General features: G+C 43.6%; 1 long non-coding RNA gene across 3 annotated transcripts; it reads left to right on the top strand.

Moving 5' to 3' along the window:
- Nucleotides 1-30: 30 nt before the first annotated feature.
- Nucleotides 31-17,339, top strand: LOC113936473. 3 transcript variants are annotated; one of them, XR_003524262.2, is made up of 4 exons: nucleotides 31-802; nucleotides 8,463-8,542; nucleotides 8,621-8,676; nucleotides 14,869-17,339. It is a non-coding gene; the product is annotated as an uncharacterized LOC113936473 (long non-coding RNA). The 3 variants fall into 3 exon arrangements; XR_003524263.2 differs by having other exon boundaries at nucleotides 8,463-8,676; nucleotides 14,869-15,230; nucleotides 16,396-17,339; XR_003524260.2 differs by having other exon boundaries at nucleotides 8,463-8,676.
- The last annotated feature ends 609 nt before the right edge of the window (nucleotides 17,340-17,948 follow it).

The raw sequence follows: 17,948 nt of genomic DNA, 5'->3' as shown, positions 1-17,948 counted from the left end.
CCCAGAAGGCAGCGCGGCGGCGGCGGCGGCGGCGGCGGCCGTTTCTCCCTGCCCGCGTCCCCGGCGGCAGCCTGAGCCTCGAAGGGGGTCCTTTTCCCCTTTATAGCGGCCCGTGTTGTGGTACAGACAGTTGTTTTTCTTAGGCTGTGTTCCGTGGAGTACTTCTCCCCGCAGCCCGGGTTCACGGACGCGACGCAGTGTCCGAGGCCGCGACGCCGAATGGAGGACGTCTGCGACCAGCGTCGAGGCCCGGGTTCGTGTCCGAACGGCGCTCGGCCGCCGCCTTTCCTGGTCGGCCATTCGGTCACCTCGACCCGCTGTGGGCGCCTTGAAGGGGGCTGGGAACGGCCGTCGACCAGAGCCCGCTACAGCGAGGCCTTCCGCAGCCATCCTGTGCACTCCGCGGAGGCTCCCAGGCAGGCAGGGGAGCGGCCTCGGTGCGCCCTGGATGGTCTTTGTCGAGCGTGGAAGCTGAGACCGGCTAACCGTAGGCGGGCCTCCTAGGTTTAGGATTGCTTGGAGGAGCATTATTTGGCTTTCTCCGGTTGGCCCTAAGTGGGACAGGGGCAAAAAATAGGGAAGCTAGCAGTTAGTGACCCAAGGGCTGACTGTTTGGGCCCTCTTGCTGCAGAGGTTACGGGTCCGTTCCATTACATATGGTCTGTTGTGTGTGCTGTTTCACTGCGTCGTGGGGTCAGAGCCTGAGGCCCGACAGCTGCTGACCCACCCCGACTCTCGAAGAAGGGAGACCGCAGGAACCTGCCCAGGCCGGCGGGAGCCTCTCTGGCTCTGCTCAAACCTCGTAAGCTCCTGAATTGTTGTTCCCTTGGGTCAGGGGTGCTCTGCTTGGACTCTTCCTGGGGCTGACCCAACAGCCATCATTTTTTTTTTTTTTAAGATTTATTTATTCATGAGAGACAGAGAGGCAGAGGGAGAAGCAGGGAGCCCCATGCGGGACTCGATCCCAGGACTCTGGGATCATGACCTGAGCCGAAGGCAGACGCTTAACCATCTGACCCACCCAGGCGCCCCAGCCATCATCTTCTTAAGTACTTCATGCTTATTAACAGGACCCTGCAATTTGGAGATTCTTCCAGGAGGTCTGGAATATAGCTTCCAAAGGGAGAATCTTGATGAGTGGGCTCGTGCCTCTTGCCGTGTTACTGACTTAGGCAAGGGCCTTCTGGCCAAGGAGAAATGACGCATCTGCTGGGGGCTCCTGGGGAGGTTCCCTTCAAAAATGGACATAAGACACTAGTATGTCCTCTTTCATTGTCTCTGGACAGTGTTGTCTGCGTATAACGTGCAGAACAGTACTGCCATGTCAGCACTTTGAGGAAGCCCAAGAGGCAAGCAGTCGACATGCTGAGAATGGCAGAGCAGAAAGATGGAAAGAACCAGAGTTAGTAATGGGATCCTCTTTGAGTCACCGAGTCAATTAATGTTGTCTCTGTCCACCTAGGGACTTTTCCTAATGATATCATAAATGACCTTGGTTTTATTATGGAAAATTTGTTTTTTTTAACAAAAAAGATTTTTATTTATTTGACAGAGCACAAGCAGGGGGAGCCACAGGCAGAGGGCAAGGGAAAAGCAGGCTTCCCGCTGAGCAGAGAGCCCAGCTCGGGGCTCAATCCCAGAACCCTGGGATCATGACCTGAGCCAAAGGCAGACGCTTAACCAACTAAGCCACCCAGAAACCCCTATTATGGAAAATTTCAAACATACAAGAGTAAGGCAAATAGTGTGATTAAAACCCATGCTTCCCTCCATGCATTTATCCAGCTTCATTTACTGTCGTCATTCAGCTTTTTAAATTTAATCTTATCCCCACTTGCTCCCAGCCACCATGGGGTTATTTTGAAGCAAATCCCACATCATTTCACTCATAAATACCTAAGATTCTATCTGTAGAAGAGAATGAGTTTTGGTAGAATAGGAAAATCCATAGAGAAGCTAAATAAGTGGTTGCCTAGGGCTGGGGAAGTTTGAGGGAAAACGTGAGTGATTGCTACATGGGTATCAGTTTTTTTGGGGGGGTGACAAAAATGTTCTAAAGTTGATGGTAGTGATGTTAAAACAGTGTATTAAAAACCATTGAATTGTACACTTTAAGTGGGTGTATGTGAATTATGTCTAAGACTATTTAAAAATCAGTACATAAAGGGCCACCTGGGTGGCTGAGCCCGTTAAAGCATCTGCCTTCTGCTCAGGTCATGATCCCAGGGCCATGGGATTGAGCCCCATGTGGAGCCCCCTGTTGAGATCCCTGAGTGGGGCTCCCTGCTCAGCGGGCAATCTTTTTCTCCCTCTGCCCCCTGCTCATGCTCTCTCTTGATACTCTCTCTCGAATGAATAACTCTTAAAAAAAATTCAGTACATAAGGGTGCCAACATTTATTGGGGAAAAAAAGATACAGTGGGGAAGAAGATGACTTTTAAATACATAACTACAGTCATTAACACACCTAAAAAATATTAGCAGTAATTCCTTTAATACCAAATATCCAGTGTTTACCCCACTTGTGTCCATTTTTTTTACATTTTATTTATTTAAATTAGGATCTGAACAAAGTTCACACTTTGCATTTGGTTAGTGTGTGCTTAAGTCTTGTAATTTATGGATTTCCCCCACATGTGCTTTTTCCTTTTGTTTCTATTTGTTGAAACCAGGTAAATTTTTCCCATAGGATTTACTACACTCTGGATTTTGGTGATGGTATCCTTATGTCATTTCTTGTTGCCTTGTTTTTCCTGTAAACTGGTAGTTGGATCTAGAGGCTTAATTGGATTCAAGTTTGTATATTTGACAATCCAAAGTGGTGCATGTGTGTTCTTTTGCATCATCAGAAAGCGCATAGAGGTACCTGGGTGGCTCAGTTGTTAAGCGACTGCCTTCCAGCTCAGGTCATGATCCCAGGGTCCTGGGATCGAGCCCCGAGTCAGAGAGCCCGCTTCTCCCTCTCTTCCCTGCTCGTGCTTTCTCTCTCAAATGAATAAATAAAATCTTTAAAAAAGAAAGAGAAGAAGAAAGGAAGAAAGCGAAAGCACAGAATGTCTGGTGCACTTCAGTGTTTATTGTGATGAAGTGTTGACAGCCTGATTCATCTATCATAGAATTGTCCAGCATTTTTTGCAGAATGGTTTTAGCGGTCATTGCTTATACCTGCTATTTCATTAGGAGTTATAAAATGGTAGTTTTCTAGTTATATCATTTCTTCTGAATCTTTTTGCTGGAATTCTTCCATAAGAAAAAAGTTTCCCTTACTAATTTTTTGGTTACCCTGAGGAGGTAGAGTGTGTTCAGGAAACACAGGATAAATGCTTCATTCTTTGCCTTTGCTTTGAGAAAACAGATGTGCTAGCAATCTCCAAAGGTAGCCAGTGAGTATGTTTTATATACATAGATTTTTAACGTATTCTATGTGTTTTAATCTGTTGGAGTGAATAATTTGATGCTTCGGTTTTCCAAATGGTGGCCACGAGCAGCTCCCTCAAGCTGGCTTCTGTGTTCTTTCGACATGATCTGAGTAGGTTTTGATAACTTTGCTTTCTAGTCAGAGAAGATGTCACAAGGCTCATTCTGTAAATTTCCTGCCTCTGCCCTGGAATTAGCTACTTCTCTGAGGAACCCTGGTTCTTTTTAGTGGGAAATGTGTTTTAGAGATCTGGGCACTAGGAGTACCATACTACTAGGGTAGTTATTGTTATAAACCTCTTCAGTGGACAAAGTTGGGATATATATTTTTAAGAGAAAACAGATTTTGGATTTATCTTGATAATTCTAATTCAAATTTAGGAATTACAAGGCTTTAATTTATTATTATTGCTGAAATCTTGGTTCCTAATTACATCAGGAGAATTACTTGGTTTATGTTTCAAATTATCTTCAATATTATTAGGGAGAATTCAAGATTTCTCTGCAATTCTTTTTGTCCTTAGACTATATCTCCACAGTGACATTACTGTGCTCTAAAGTTACTGGAAATAATTATTATCAATGTGGTAACCTTTTCACTGAATATTTTCAGTTTTTAGAGATCACTTTATTATTACTTTTTAAGATTTGATTTGGGGCACCTGGGTGGCTCAGTCAGTTAAGCATCTGCCTTCGACTCAGGTCGTGATCCCGGGGTCCTGTATTGAGCCCCACATTGGGCTCCTTACTGAGCGGGGAGCCTGCTTCTTCTCCCTCTTTTTTTTTTTTTAATTTTGTTTATTTGACAGAGAGAGAGAGAGCACAAGTAGGCGGAGTGGCAGGCAGAGGGAGAGGGAGGAGCAGGCTCTCCGCTGAGCAGGGAGCCGGACAGGGAGCCGGACAGGGAGCCGGACGTGGGGCTCCATCCCAGGACCCTGGGATCATGACCCGAGCCGAAGGCAAACGCTTAACCGACTGAGCCACCCAGGCGCCCCAGTAAATAAAATCTTAAAAAAAAGAAAGACTATGTCTAATTATTAAAAAAAAAAGAAAAGATTTTGTTTATTTGAGACAGAGAGCACAAGGAAGTGGGCAGAGGGAGAAGCAGACTGAGCCCGATTTGAGGCTCGATCCCAGGACCCCGAGGTCATGACCTGAGCCGAAGGCAGACGCGTAACCGACTGAGCCACCCAGGCACCCCTGGAGATTGCTTTAAAAAAACCTAATTTGGGGCACCTGGGTGGCTCAGTCAGTTACGTGTTTGCCTTCGGCTCAGATCATGATCCCCGGGGTCCTGGATCAAGCCGGGCGTCTTGATCCCTCTCCCCTCCCCCGACTTGTGGCTCTCTCTCTTAAATAAATAAAATCTTTAAAAAAAATTTTTAAAAACCTAATTTATATTAATACAAAACACTTTTATGGCTCCAAAGCGAAAACTACAAAAACAACGTATACTCAGAGAAGCCTAGCCTCTATGCCTGCTCTTCCCTCTATTGTGCTCTCCTCCACTGGTAACCATTTATGTAAGTTTTGGATTATCCTTCCATTTTATTTTTTTCCCCTTCACTGCCCCCCACTTCTTCCATTAAAAAATATATGTATATGCAAATAACATTCTGCTTGCGTATTCTACCCCCTTCCTTAGGTAAAGGTCCTATACCACACATAGTCCTGTGATGTACTTTGTTGTTCCCACTTAACCATTTGGCTGGGGAGACCACTGTCTGACAGTTGTCCTGGGCACTACTGAGTGGCAGGATGGCAGTTCCTTCCATTAGCCCTCTATTGATGACATATAAGCTGTGTCCAGCTTTTCGCTATTAAAAATAGTGCTGCATGGGGTGACTACGTGGCTCGGTTAAGCCAGACTCTTAGTTTTGGCTCTGGTCATGATCTGAGGGTCATGTGATTGAGCCCTACACTGGGCTCCATGCTCAGCAAGGAGTTTGCTTGAGATTCTCTCTGTCCCACCCCCAACTTTTTCTTTTTCTAAAATACAGTAAATCTTTAAAAAAAAAAAAAGTGCTGTAATGGATACTCCTGTGCTTGGGTCATTTTGTATTTCTGCCAGCGTATATTTGGAATAGAATAGAAGTGGGATTGGTTGGTCAAAGGTAAATGTATATGTACTTTTGCCCAATTCCTCTCCTTTGGCGTTGTGCCTTTTTGCATCCCACGAACAACGTAGGAAGGGTGGACAGTCTCATCAGCTGGTTGTGGCATCAGACTTTGACTCTTTGCAAATCTGATAGGTAAGAAATAGTATTTCAATGTGTAGTTCTAGTTGGCATATCTTTATGAGTAAGAATTTCTCTAATGAGCATCTTTTAATATGTATAAGATGTATAAGAACCATTTTATTTCTTGTTCTTGAATTGTTCATATTTTGCCCATTTTTCTGTAGGGTTGTTAGTCTTTTACTCTAGTTTTACAAGTTCTTTGTTGGCAATATTTTAAATAGTTTAAATTACAAATTGCAGTTTTTCAGTTTGTAATCTTTTTTCTTTTATGTTGGTAATAGTGTTGTGGTTTTTTTCCCCCCATGTTAAAGTTTATCAAATTTATCATTGTTTTTCTTTATTGCTTCTGGATTTTGATTCATGGATAGGAAATACCATAATTATGGGGGAATTCACCTATGTATCTTCTACTACTTATGTAGTATTAGATGAATAGTACAGTACTTCATCCTAGTTTATGGTGTGAGGAATGACTTCCATTTTATCTTTTGCCATATGGCTCTATAGTTATACTAGCGAAATAGTTTACAATTTTCCTCACTGTTCTGAGGTGCCTCTTTCATCATACACTTAATTTCCACATGCATTTGAGTATTTCTGGATTTTCTGTTGAGTTGACCTGTCTATTCATGTGCCAATATTACAATTTTAAAATTATATTAAATTTTGTACAGCTCGCCCTCTCTCATTGTCCTCCTTTTTCAGGGTGATTCTGGCTCTTCTCACTTTTTTATTATTAAGCTCTTATAAATTGGTGGAGGGTTGAAAGAGGAGCTAATAATAATAGTAATGACAGTAGCAATAGATTAAGGACCTACTGTCAGCCCTGTAAAGCACATGTATTAACTCAGTACTTTTCTCAGCAATCCTGTAAGATAGACACTATTTTTTTTTTTTTTAAGATTTATTTATTTACTTACTTGACAGAGCAAGAGAGCACAAGTAGGGGGAGCAGCAGAGGGAAAGGGAGAAGCAGGCTCCCCGCCGAGCAGGGAACCTGATGCTGGGCTTGAGCCCAGGACCCTGGGATCATGACCTGAGCTGAAGGCAGACACTTCACCGACTGAGCCACCCAGGCGCCCCAAGATAGACACTATCTTAACTTCCCTGTGAAATAGCTAGAAAAACTGAGGCACAGGAGAGGTTAAGTAACTAGCTCAAGGTGGCACAGCTGTTAAGTGGAAAAGCTGAGATTTGAACTGAGACCATCTCACTCCAGAGCTTGGGTTTTCCCCACTACCTGTCAGTTTTAGACCAGACTGAGTCCTTCAACTCCTGGTTTGGTCTCAGCTGTGTCTCCTTTTCTCCTGGAACCTCAATTTCCTCATTGCTGCCAAGAGGAACCCTTAACTGGAGCCCTCAAAGTCAGGGTGTTCAGGCTGAGTGTTGGTGCCAGTGTCAGGAACCACTCCACCTCACACACAGGAGGGAAGGTTGTAGGCAGAAGCAGCCCAGAGCATCCCACCCTGGGACTGGATGGAACGCTGCTGATTAGCTCTCCTTTGACCCAGCTGGGCCTCCTAGGTTTGGATGTGTTTCCAGCTCCAAGAACAAAAAGATCACTCTGTCTGACATTAATTATCCAATTGGACAGCCCCTCACACAATTCCAGAGGGCACCACTCCCTTATAGGGCATTGCTCGCTCATCCTTTTTCTTCCCATTTTGTGAGTTTTTAGCTTCTTAAACCTGCTTTTCTTTCTCTTGGTGTTGTGAATGGAATTTCTGCCGTTGGCTCTTCTCAATGCAGGTAGAAAAACCCCAGTGAGATGAGAGCCAGGATGTCCCCTTTGCCGGTAAAGCTGCAGAAGGCTACTCTGTAGAGTAAGAAGACTTGTCAGCCAGCTGGACTTCAGATGTTGTTATGCCCTCTTTGAGAAAATGTTAATCTCTAAATATAGCCTCCCAATTCTGATGGTCTCATCCCCATTATGCCCCTGATGATACATTTCTGTTAACATCTTTGTTTCCTGTGAGTGTTGAACTTTACCCCACCCTGTATTCCTGGAAAACAGCAGCAGTGGAAGAAATCTCCCCAGCCTTATGTTCCTGGAGAAGTATTACTGCATGCAAAACCACCATTCCCCACTTGAATTAGATAAGACCCCAGATAACACCCTTGTTTATCTAGGATAAGGCCAGACACTTTCCCATCCTTTGTCTCATACAAGATTAGCTGAACTATTTGTCCCTGTTGATCAATTGGAACAAAATATTTGTTTTTTTATAAAGATTTTTATTTATTGAGAGAGAGAGAGAATGGTAGAGAGAGAGCATGAGAGGGAAGAAGGTCAGAGGGAGAAGCAGACTTCTCGCTGAGCAGGGAGCCTGATGCGGGACTCGATCCCGGGACTCCAGGATCATGACCTGAGCCGAAGGCAGTCGCTTAACCGACTGAGCCACCCAGGTGCCCTGGAACAAAATATTTGTGACCTTGGGGTGCCTATCTGGATCAATCCATAGAGCGTGCAACTCTTGATCTTGGGGTTGTGAGTTCAAGCCCCATGTTGGATGTAGAGCTTTTTTTTTTTTTAAAAAGATTTATTTATTTATTTATTTCACAGAGAGAGACAGCGAGAGAGGGAACACAAGCAGAGGGAGTGGGAGAGGGAGACGCAGACTCCCCGCCGAGCAGGGAGCCTGATGCGGGGCTCGATCCCAGGACACTGGGACCATGACCTGAGCTGAAGGCAGACGCTTAATGACTGAGCCACCCAGGCGCCCCGCGATTATTTTAAAAAAGGTAAAAAGTATGTATTTGTGACCTTGATATGACCAAACTTTAGTTAATCTCTCCTTCCCACAGGACCCTAAACTCTGAGGTACCATCAGCTTGGGCAGCATCAGAATGCTAAATAGCCCCTCAACACCCCTCAGGAAAATCAGGTGACAGAGGAGAAGGAGAGGGAGGAGAGGAGAAGACATTCCTTGATCAACGGTCCAATGCCTGTTCTTTTTTTCTAGCAACTCCATAAAAGCAAAGCCTTTTTCTGCCTGACCTTTGAGAAGCAGATCTTGTGGTGAGAGCTTCCTCTCTATTACTGTAGTTTTTTCCAATAAAGTCTCTCTTTTAAGCCCAGATTTTTTTCATTTGACACCTGCAAGGTTTTGGGAGGGTTTTCACTGTTAAGCCCCAAAAGACAGTTATTGCCGTGTCTTCATCCCAGCTCTCCCAATCCCCTCGAGCACCGTGCCTGGGGTGGGATTAAAGGCTTCTGCTAGATTTCATATTTAAACAGAGTTTGAGAGTCTGTGTCTCATTTAAGTTAATACCTAAGATGTGCCAGGGGCGCCTGGGTGGCTCAGTTGGTTGAGCGACTGCCTTCGGCTCAGGTCACGATCCTGGAGTCCCGGGATCGAGTCCCACATCGGGCTCCCTGCTCAGCGGGGAGTCTGCTTCTCCCTCTGACCCTCTTCCCTCTCTCGTGCTCTCTCTCTCTCTCTCTCAAATAAATAAAATCTTAAAAAAAAATACCTAAGATGTGCCTGAGAGTGCAGGTACAGAATGAATCTGGCAGAGGGCTTCTTGTTGCTGAGAATTTGATTTCAGCTAGTAACAGGATCCTATTGGCTTAGCATAGGGGAGAATCCTCTGGTGCTTTCTGGACCTACTAACTAATGCCACATGGGACAATAAATGCCTTCTCCCCTCTTCCAATTTAATCATTTTGGTTGTCCGTGTTAGCAACGACATAAACTGCTGGTGGCTGATTTCAGGCAGAAAAAGGCCCTATTGGAAAGATTTCAGGCAAGGAAAGCTGGAGAGGTAGGCATGGAAAGGGGCTGGAATCAAGGGAAGTGGCAGCAGAGACCTTCTAGCCAGGATGCTTTCCTTGGCTCTGGTGCCCCACACATGCCTCCAAGTGGAATATGGTATCTCTGGAACTTTCTGTGCTTGTCAGAGTGATGTCCTCCACTCCCCACCCCACTAAGATATACATATCATAACCCCTGGAATTTGTAAATATGTTACCTTATATGAATGGCAAAAGGACTTGGCAGACATGATCAAGCTAAGGATTTTGAGATGGAGAGATTGTCTTGGATTATTTTGGTGGGCTCAATGCAATCATGGGGTCCTTATAAGTGAAAGGAGGAGGCAGGAGAATGAGAGTCAGAGAAACAGGTGTGACAAAGGAAGCTGAGATTGGACTGTTAAATTACTGATGGGGGCCACAAGTCAGGGGATGCAGACAGGCTCTAGAAGCTGGAAAGGCAAAAAACCTCCAGAAGGAATGCAGTCCTGCTGACTGCTTCATCTTAGCACAGTGAAACCCATTTTAGACTTCTGACCTCCAGAAGTGTACGATAACAAATTTGTATTGTTTTAACCCACACAAGTTTGTGGTAAACTTGTAAATATAATTTACAAATAATTTTAAAAATATGCAACTATTTGTAAACAATATGGGATCCCTGCGCATGGGTCCCAGCATGTATTTTTCAAGCACTCCAAGTGATTTCCAATGTGCAATCAGGGTTGAACACCTCTGCAGACATCTAAGAGAGCTGGTAAATTAATGCTGGCAGAATTCTGCATTCTTTTAAAATACTAAATGCATACACTAAATATTTTGATACCCATAATACTTTGTGAGGTACTTTTTATTTTCTTCATTCTAAATGCAAAGAGATTGAATCCAGAGAGAGCAAGTTCAAAATCAACCAGTTAGGAAGTGTTGCTGACAGGATTTGAACTCAAGTCTTTTTGCCTTGCTACACTGAGTCTTAACTCCATCATACTGCTGATGCTGCTACTCCTTCTGTCAAATTGAGAGACTTTAGTTTTTAGAGCAGTTTGTTATTGCTTGAGGAATGCTTTTGGTTTCCATCATGGGATGCTATGCCCCTTGAATCTTTTTTTTTTTTTTTAAGATTTTATTTATTTAATTTATTTTTTTAAAGATTTTATTTATTTATTTGAGAGAGAGAGAATGAGAGATAGAGAGCACAAGAGGGAAGAGGGTCAGAGGGAGAAGCAGACTCCCTGCCAAGCAGGGAGCCCGATGTGGAACTCGATCCCGGGACTCCAGGATCATGACCTGAGCCGAAGGCAGTCGCTTAACCAACTGAGCCACCCAGGCGCCCAAGATTTTATTTATTTATTTGACAGAGACACAGCGAGAGAGGGAACACAAGCAGGGGGAGTGGGAGAGGGAGACGCAGGCTTCCCACAGAGCAGGGAGCCCGATGCGGGGCTTGATCCCAGGACCCTGGGATCACGACCTGAGCCAAAGGCAGACGCTTAACGACTGAGCCACACAGGCACCCGCCCCTTGGGTCTTTTGCCTAAAAGATGAGCTGGAAAGGTGAGCTAAAGGAAAAATGTGGGATAAAGGTCGGTGCATACAAGCAGATGAGCAGTAAAGGTTAGATCTTGGGGTCTAGCTGGTGACAGTTTCACAGCCTTTGGATCCTTGTTCGCACCTAAATGTTTACAGATAAGTCACCTCTCCAACTCCTCCCAATTCCTCCTCTTAACATAAAAATGAAAGAGGACCTCGGCTCCCTCCATTGTGATCTCAAACTTTCTAGTTGGGTTCTTCTTTCCTCTTGTCTCTTGGCTCAAGTGGAAGAACCTGAAGGCAAAGCATCCCCTGAAGGGAACCAAAGCTACTCCCTCAAATAATAAGGACTGCCCTGAGCCAGCAAAACCCCACCTGTGATTGACCCCAAGATAGTGATTGATTTGACCATCAGTGCCTACCTACCTTCACATACCCACCCACCTTTGCCCCACATTTTCCTTTTATAAATGTGGAAGTATTTTCAGCATTTTGGGAATAGTCTTTGAGACATTAGTACACTGTCTTCCTGGGGTTGGCCTCACTGAAATAAATTTCTTTCTTATTTCACCACCACCTGTCTCTCTGCCTTTGGATTTTGTTGGCATTGAGTGGGCGAACCTGGTCTGTTAGGACCACCCAGGAGCTTGGGCTACAAAAGCAGCTCATATTTCATGCTAAGTTAAGATGGTTCATTAGGACGTAGTCCATCATCTTCTCAGTCTGCTGGATTCCTGAATAAAGTCACTTTCCTTACCCCAACATCTTGCCTCTCCACTTATGGACCTGTTCCACTATGAGTGGAACAAGCTTGGACTGGTTACATCACCACTTTCCCTCCAGAGCTGGATGTGTTCTCTGAGGGCCTGACCCCTTCTTCTCCAAGAACAACTTATTTTAACTTGGGCTTTCTTCCCCAATCTTTCTACTCAGAAAGGTTGAGATGGAAGGACAGTGGAACCTTAGTCTTGGACTACGGCCCTGTCTCAGGTGGATAAAGTAATGAAAATAATGGCAATCATATTCAACTAAAAAAAAATCCTGTGGGGCACCCAGGTGGCTCAGTCAGTTAAGTGGCTGCCTTTGGCTCAGGTCATGATCCCAGTATCCTGGGATCAAGCCCCACTTTGGGCTCCCTGCTCAGCAGGGAGTCTGCTTCTCCCTCCCCTGCTCTTGTGCTTTTGCTTGTTCACTCTCCCTCTCAAATAAATAAAATCTTAAAAAAAAAATCCTGTATAGGGGCACCTGGGTGGCTCAGTCGTGGAGCGTCTGCCTTCGGCTCAGGTCATGATCCCAGGGTTCTGGGATCGAGCCCCGCATTGGGCTCCCTGCTCCGCGGGAAGCCTGCTTCTCTCTCTCCAACTCCACCTGCTTGTGTTCCCTTTCTTGCTGTGTCTGTCAAAAAAAAATAAAATCTTAAAAAAAATCCTGTATAACATCAAATTGCTACTTTTTAATTTTGCTCCAGTATTAACAACACTGGATTTATCCCACTCTGTCCACCCACTCCCTGGCCCTTTAAGGTAGGGTAAAGCTAGCTGGCATACATTGATTACATTTATAGGGATTCTCTCTGATATGAGTTCTTTGATACTCAGTTAAGTGAGAATTCTAGTTGAAAGATTTTGGACAGTTGTGACACTCATGAGATTGCTCTCCAGTGTGAGTTCTCTATGCCCTAATAAGAACTCCAGCTGAAAGATTTTCCACACTGAGGATACTCATGCAGTTTCTCTTCAGTATGAATTCTCTGATGAGTAACAGTGAGAACTCCGACTGAAGTATTTCCCACACTGAATATATTCATAAGGCTTCTCTTCAATGTGAGTTCTCTGCTGTGAAATAAAGCCAGAGCTCTGAAAGATTTCCTATATTGACTATACTCATAAGGCTTCCCTCTATTATGCTTTCTTTGATAAATATTAAAATCAAGGATGTGACTGAAAGATTTCCCAAACTAATTACAACAGAATAGTTTCTCTTCAGTGTGAGTTTTCTGATGCCTAATTAGTTGAGATGTCCTACCAAAAGCTCTACCACATTCATGACATTCATGGGGTTCCTCTCCAATATGAATTATAGAATGTCTAACAGGGAAGTCCAGCTGAAAGGCATCCCGTGTTGATTATTCATAGTTTTTCTTGGGCATGAGTTCTTTAGACTGTTGAATAAACTTTATGGATAAATTTTCTGAAATTGAAGCCTTCTTGTATTCCTGAAATAAACTGGTCAGAGTGTTTTTCTTTAGATACACTGCTGGTTTGATTAAATACTTTCTTTTCTTTTTAAAATATTTTCAACATATATTCATAGATGAGTCTGAATGATAAATTTTTTATACCATCTTTATCAGATGGGGGTATTATGTTATCTTCATTATGAAGCTGTCCATTTTGTTTTGATGTGGAGTTATTTAACAATTTGGAATAGTTAGTGTTAGATTTAAAGTCAGCTATAAAGTCTCCTGGGCTTTGTGTCCATGTCACTTCCATGATAATTATTCTATTTTAGTTTTCTGCTGCTTCTTGGGTCACTTTTGTTGTATTTATATTAGGAAAATGTCCATATAGTTCTGTGTAAGTTCTTATAATTCATCTTTTCTGTACCCGAGGTTATCTTTTTTTCTCATTTATAATTTTGTTTTCTGAATCAGGCTTGTGAGGGGGTTTATCTATTATCTTAACTCTTCCTTTCTCTTCCTTTCTCCATTTCATTAACTTTGGCTTTAATCTCAATTGACTTGATACATTTCTGTTTCATTTTTGGTTTATTATTACTGTTTTTCCAATTCCTTAAAGTAAAATATTCTTTTTGATAATTCTACTTTAATAATACAACCAAGGTCGTAATTTTTCCTGTTATACAGCTTAGCTGTGCACCATTTATTTTGTTGTGTTCTCGTTTTTGTTATTTAAAAAAAGATTTATTTATTTGAGAGAGAGTGCACACATGCATGCACGAGCGCCAGGGGAGGAGCAGAGGGAGAGGAAGAGAATCTCAAGCATACCCTCTGCTGATCACGGAGCCTGATGCAGGGCTTGATCCCACAACCCTGAGATCATGACCTGAGCTGAAATCAAGAGTCAGATGCCCAACGGACTAAGCCACCCAGGAACTCCGTGTTCTCTTTTTTAAGGTAGTTAATAATCTGATTTTATTTTCTCTTTGGTTCAAGGATTAGTTTGGAAGTTATTTCTTAATGCTCAGGAAATTAAGATAATTTTATAATGTTATTATTATTCACCTATACTTTTTTATTATTCACTCATACTTCTGTTAATTTATGATCAGATATGTCACCTATAAAAATTTATATTTAATATTTGTTAAAGTTTTTTGTGATTAAGCACACATATATTCTTGAAACCATAGAGTACAAAAATCCTACATACACCTATTAAATTGAATATTTATTCAATTTTTCAGTGTTTATTTCATATACTAGATATGTCTGATTCCGAAGGCAACATACCAAATTCCTTCTCCACAGTTGCTTTTTCTTTTCTTTGCTCTAATCAAGTTCTCCTTGTATCTCAAGTTGATTTTGGTTTTAAGTGCCATTTTTTAGTTGCATATAGGTTTTAAATTATAGTTTCTTCTTTTATAGTACCTTGCTCACACTGAAATGTCTTTGTTCTCTTCAGACCTTTTTTTTTTAAGATTTTATTTATTTATTTGAGAGAGGGAACGAGAAAGCACAAGCGGGGGTGAGGGGGAGGCAGAGGGAAAAGCAGACTCCCCACCAAGCAGGGACCCTGACACAGGGCATGATCCCATGACCTGAGCCAAAGGCAGACACTTAACCAACTGAGCTACCCAGGTACCCCTCTTCTATGATCTTCCATCGGACATATTTTTCTAAGTATAACTGAAGCCCCTATGAGCAGGTGGATGATTCTCATGTGGGCTTTGAATTTTTTTCTCCAGGCATTCAAGGACTGCTTGTTGAGCAAGTGACCCAAAGCATGTACATCTCCCAGCTCTGCCACTTCTACTTCTGTCCCTTTGCACAACTTGCTGAGTTTCCTTCTGTTCACCCACAAATCAGGAAGAATACTGCTGGCCTGGCAAGGTTATTGTGCGCCCTAAGAAGATACTGAAACAAAGCAGGGGCTCTGACGGTGGTCCAGATTGTTGGCTGTCATTAAATGCCAGCTTTGAAGAGTAATAAGGGTGGTTGTTTCTGTGTTCTGTGATCCGAGGCTCTGAGAAAAGCCAGGTCTCAGCTTGTGAACTGGGCCGTTTTCTCCAGCCTTCAGATGACTCATAATTCTACCTCATCCATTTCTGTAAGTGCAGCTGCCTCTCCCCCAGATGTTACATTTGCATCCTTTTCTAGCAGATAACAGTCCTTGTCCCAAGCTCACAAAAAAAGTCCGATCATCCTACTCATCCAGACTGTTAGACTTTTCCTACCTAACCAATCTCCACATTTCTGTAAGAACTGAGATTCGTTCCAGTAGAATCAAACCACTAGTTCCCTTTGGGTTGCCAACCCCAGGCACAGTGTCTGCCCCTATAACCTCCAGCAGATCCAGTGCTTCCCATTGAGATACACCATCCCTTATGGCACAGATCAGCACCCATTGGTAGAAACTTGCAAATCATGTATACCCCATGTTTTAGTTTGCTATCAATGCAGAAACAAATTACCACAAAGTTAGTGGCTTGAATACAGATTTGTTATTTTACCATCCTGGAGGTCAGAAGTCTATCACTGGGCTGAAATCAAGATGTCTCCAGGACTGTGTTCATTCTGAAGGCACTAGAAAATGAGTCCATTTCCTTGCCGTTACCAGCCTTTAGAAGCCACTCGCATTCCTTGGCTTATAGCCCTGCATCACTCCAATCCCTGCTTTTGTTATATCTTCCTCTCTTACTCATTCATACCCTTCTGTCTCCCTCTTATAATGACCTTTGTGATGACATTGGGCCCATGGGGATAATCCAGGATGATCTTCCTGTTTCAAAATCGTAACATAATTGATCACATCTGCAAAGTCCCTCTGGCCATGTGAAGCACCATTTTCACAGGTTCTGGGGACCAGCAGTGGACACCTGTGGGGCTGTCACTGTGCCTCCCATGATCCCCCAGGAGATTCAGAGACACTGAGCCCTGATGGCAAACTCGTGAATGTAATGGTGGGTGCTGCTGATATGAATTATGTGTGGGTGGGAAAAGATGGGAAACCACCAGCTTCATATATTCGAATCCTGCATCATCTCATCCTACTTTAAGGGAAGTGGGAACTCTAACCTTCACTTCAGAGATGAATTTCTCTGGCCTTCTAAAGCAGTCACCTGGATTTCAAATTTGGTCCCTTTCAGTAAATGACCCCAAACCTCAGGGTCCCTGGATGAGCTGCTAGGCAAGCTCACCCTCATCTGTTCACCCCGAGGGGATGATTTCTCCTCTCCTCATTCACCACTCAACATCATGTGCCCTTGTCACAGTTTCAGCTGATAACACCACTTCCGTTTCCCTGAGGAAACAGAAAACCCCAGCATCCTTAATGACCTCATCTCATGGAAGTTACACAGCTTGACTTCTGCCAACCCTATGGATGGAAGCAGTCACCAGCCCAGCCAGATTCTAGGAATGGAGGAAAGGCAAAGCATTTGTAGCCGTATCTGAAACCACCACAGATGTGAAAGCAGTCAGCTCACCTCCTTCAGTGACCACCTTCTGGCAACAAATCAGTGTATGACGTTTCAGGATGAACTGACCTCGTTTGAGGACATGGCTGCGGCCTTCACTAGTGGGCAATGGGCATCATTGTGAGGCCACTCCCAAGGTGAACAGACATCCCTACATCATCAGGACTTGGAAAAGGAACTGATGTTCTCCACTGAAAACTGCTCTGTCTCCCCTAGAAAGATCTGCCAACTGTGTAGTGGGAGGGCAGCAGGCCCTGGTAAGTTCTTCAGCCCCTGTATGTTTAATCTCTCAAAGAAGTTAACATGTGAAGATGTTTAAATGTGATACAGCAGCCCTGTGCCCTGTGCCTGATGCATGAAGGGCAACAGGACAGCTGGTGTGCCATCAACATTCTCCAGGCACCTGGCCTCCTGGCCCCACTAGTCTGTCTCCAGGGGCTATTCACTTCTGTAGAGAAAGGAGCGAGACACTCTCACTCCAGAAGGCATGACTGTGCCTCACCCTTGTCAGCATGAGCCCAAGGGCTCTTAAGAGGCGTGCTCAGCAGCATTCAACCAATATCTGATGAGCATAAGTTCAATATCTGACCCAAGAGTTTTAGAACACGTTTTGAAATATTACGCACAACTCGAGAGCAGAGGTGAAGTTGTGGAGCAAGGGGTGGGATGGGCTGCAGGTTACAGGCTGTGTGACCGGGAGAAATGATTTTAATCTGTCCTTTCACGTAAAAAAATGAAATGCGGGCATCAAACACATGCCTTAATGCTGCCAGTTTCCTGCTGCTCAACTTGGTGATGAGCATCCGGCCAGGGTAGTTCCTTCCCTTGAAGGAGTCCTGTAGGAAAAGTGGAAATGTGAATCGAATGAACGTTCCCGGGAATTTCCCACGCTGGCCTGGGGTTTCCTTCCCACTAGGTCTCCAGTGGTTGTTCAAGATTTCCATTCCCTGAACCTAACATTCCCTGCATGTTGATGATGTTCTAAGGATCAGAATGAGCCATTCATCCTAACTCATTTGGAATCTTGGGCCGGAGGGACTGCAGCCTTGCGTGGAGTCTTCTAGAACTGGTCTGACAATATATTTTGTTTTAATGCTGCTTACTTTAAATATCAGATTATTAATGAAAAAATATTTAATAGGTGGTAAAAAGAGATTCTATCACAGAAATAGTTTATTTATCCTGTTCTCTTTTAGTCCTTGTCCATATGCATAAATACTTTACCACAAATATAATATCAGTGCACAGACTTTTTGGTACCTGGCTTTTCAAACGTACATTATAAGCATTTTCAGGTTTCACGAGTATCATTTTTAATGACCAAATGAGCAAACAAATTATAATGGCAA

The sequence above is a fragment of the Zalophus californianus genome, chromosome 17, assembly GCF_009762305.2.
Source record: "Zalophus californianus isolate mZalCal1 chromosome 17, mZalCal1.pri.v2, whole genome shotgun sequence".
Taxonomy (NCBI): Eukaryota; Metazoa; Chordata; class Mammalia; order Carnivora; family Otariidae; genus Zalophus; species Zalophus californianus.
This window is presented reverse-complemented; position numbering and strand designations above follow the sequence as displayed.